Below are 2,500 nucleotides of genomic sequence, written 5' to 3' on the forward strand. Positions count from 1 at the left end.
CTCCTTTTGGGCTGTTCTTTGCTAGATTGGGCTTTCGTATAGCATGGACGGTGCTGCTTCTCGCTTCGCTCGCTGTTCGCCGCTCGCCGCTCGCTCGCGCAGCCAAAAATGGCCAGTTTTGGCCCGTTTTTGGGCTGTTTTGGCCTGTTTTTGGTCTGTTCTGGCGTGGCGCGGTGACCGTCGTGAGCGGAGCAAAACGTCAGCCATCTCAGCACCTTGGAACCCCCCGGGTGGCACAGGGCTGGATGGGGCTTTCGTATAGCAGGGACGGTGCTGCCTCACGCTTCGCTCGCTGTTCGCCGCTCGCCGCTCGCTCGCGCAACCTAAAATGGCCAGTTTTGGCCCGTTTTTGGGCTGTTTTGGCCTGTTTTTGGTCCGTTCTTGCGTGGCACGGCGACCGTCGTGAGCGGAGCAAAACGTCAGCCATCTCAGCACCCTGGAACCCCCCGGGTGGCACAGGGCTGGATGGGGCTTTCGTATAGCAGGGACGGTGCTGCCTCTCGCTTCGCTCGCTGTTCGCCGCTCACCGCTCGCTCGCTCAGCCAAAAATGGCCAGTTTTGGCCCGTTTTTGGGCTGTTTTGGCCTGTTTTTGGTCCGTTCTTGCATGGCGCGGTGACCGTCGTGAGCGGAGCAAAACGTCAGCCATCTCAGCACCCTGGAACCCCCCGGGTGGCACAGGGCTGGATGGGGCTTTCGTATAGCAGGGACGGTGCTGCCTCACGCTTCGCTCGCTGTTCGCCGCTCGCCGCTCGCTCGCGCAGCCAAAAATGACCAGTTTTGGCCCGTTTTTGGGCTGTTTTGGCCTGTTTATGGTCCGTTCTTGCGTGGTGCGGTGACCGTCGTGAGCGGAGCAAAACGTCAGCCATCTCAGCACCCTGGAACCCCCCGGGTGGCACAGGGCTGGATGGGGCTTTCGTATATAGCAGGGACGGTGCTGCCTCTCGCTTCGCTCGCTGTCCGCCGCTCGCCGCTCGCTCGCGCAGCCAAAAATGGCCAGTTTTGGCCCGTTTTTGGGCCGTTTTGGCCAGTTTTTGGCCTGTTCTTGCATTGCGCGGTGACCGTCGAGAGCGGAGCAAAACGTCAGCCATCTCAGCACCCTGGAACCCCCCGGGTGGCACAGGGCTGGATGGGGCTTTCGTATAGCAGGGACGGTGCTGCCTCTCGCTTCGCTCGCTGTCCGCCGCTCGCCGCTCGCTCGTGCAGCCAAAAATGGCCAGTTTTGGCCCGTTTTTGGGCCGTTTTGGCCAGTTTTTGGCCTGTTCTTGCATTGCGCGGTGACCGTCGAGAGCGGAGCAAAACGTCAGCCATCTCAGCACCCTGGAACCCCCCGGGTGGCACAGGGCTGGATGGGGCTTTCGTATAGCAGGGACGGTGCTGCCTCTCGCTTCGCTCGCTGTCCGCCGCTCGCCGCTCGCTCGTGCAGCCAAAAATGGCCAGTTTTGGCCCGTTTTTGGGCCGTTTTGGCCAGTTTTTGGCCTGTTCTTGCATTGCGCGGTGACCGTCGAGAGCGGAGCAAAACGTCAGCCATCTCAGCACCCTGGAACCCCCCGGGTGGCACAGGGCTGGATGGGGCTTTCGTATAGCAGGGACGGTGCTGCCTCTCGCTTCGCTCGCTGTCCGCCGCTCGCCGCTCGCTCGTGCAGCCAAAAATGGCCAGTTTTGGCCCGTTTTTGGGCCGTTTTGGCCAGTTTTTGGCCTGTTCTTGCATTGCGCGGTGACCGTCGAGAGCGGAGCAAAACGTCAGCCATCTCAGCACCCTGGAACCCCCCGGGTGGCACAGGGCTGGATGGGGCTTTCGTATAGCAGGGACGGTGCTGCCTCTCGCTTCGCTCGCTGTCCGCCGCTCGCCGCTCGCTCGTGCAGCCAAAAATGGCCAGTTTTGGCCCGTTTTTGGGCCGTTTTGGCCAGTTTTTGGCCTGTTCTTGCATTGCGCGGTGACCGTCGAGAGCGGAGCAAAACGTCAGCCATCTCAGCACCCTGGAACCCCCCGGGTGGCACAGGGCTGGATGGGGCTTTCGTATAGCAGGGACGGTGCTGCCTCTCGCTTCGCTCGCTGTCCGCCGCTCGCCGCTCGCTCGCGCAGCCAAAAATGGCCAGTTTTGGCCCGTTTTTGGGCCGTTTTGGCCAGTTTTTGGCCTGTTCTTGCATTGCGCGGTGACCGTCGAGAGCGGAGCAAAACGTCAGCCATCTCAGCACCCTGGAACCCCCCGGGTGGCACAGGGCTGGATGGGGCTTTCGTATAGCAGGGACGGTGCTGCCTCTCGCTTCGCTCGCTGTCCGCCGCTCGCCGCTCGCGCAGCCAAAAATGGCCAGTTTTGGCCCGTTTTTGGGCCGTTTTGGCCAGTTTTTGGCCTGTTCTTGCATTGCGCGGTGACCGTCGAGAGCGGAGCAAAACGTCAGCCATCTCAGCACCCTGGAACCCCCCGGGTGGCACAGGGCTGGATGGGGCTTTCGTATAGCAGGGACGGTGCTGCCTCTCGCTTCGCTCGCTGTTCGCCG

This window comes from Musa acuminata, unplaced genomic scaffold (genome assembly GCF_036884655.1).
Source record: "Musa acuminata AAA Group cultivar baxijiao unplaced genomic scaffold, Cavendish_Baxijiao_AAA HiC_scaffold_850, whole genome shotgun sequence".
Classification (NCBI taxonomy): domain Eukaryota; kingdom Viridiplantae; phylum Streptophyta; class Magnoliopsida; order Zingiberales; family Musaceae; genus Musa; species Musa acuminata.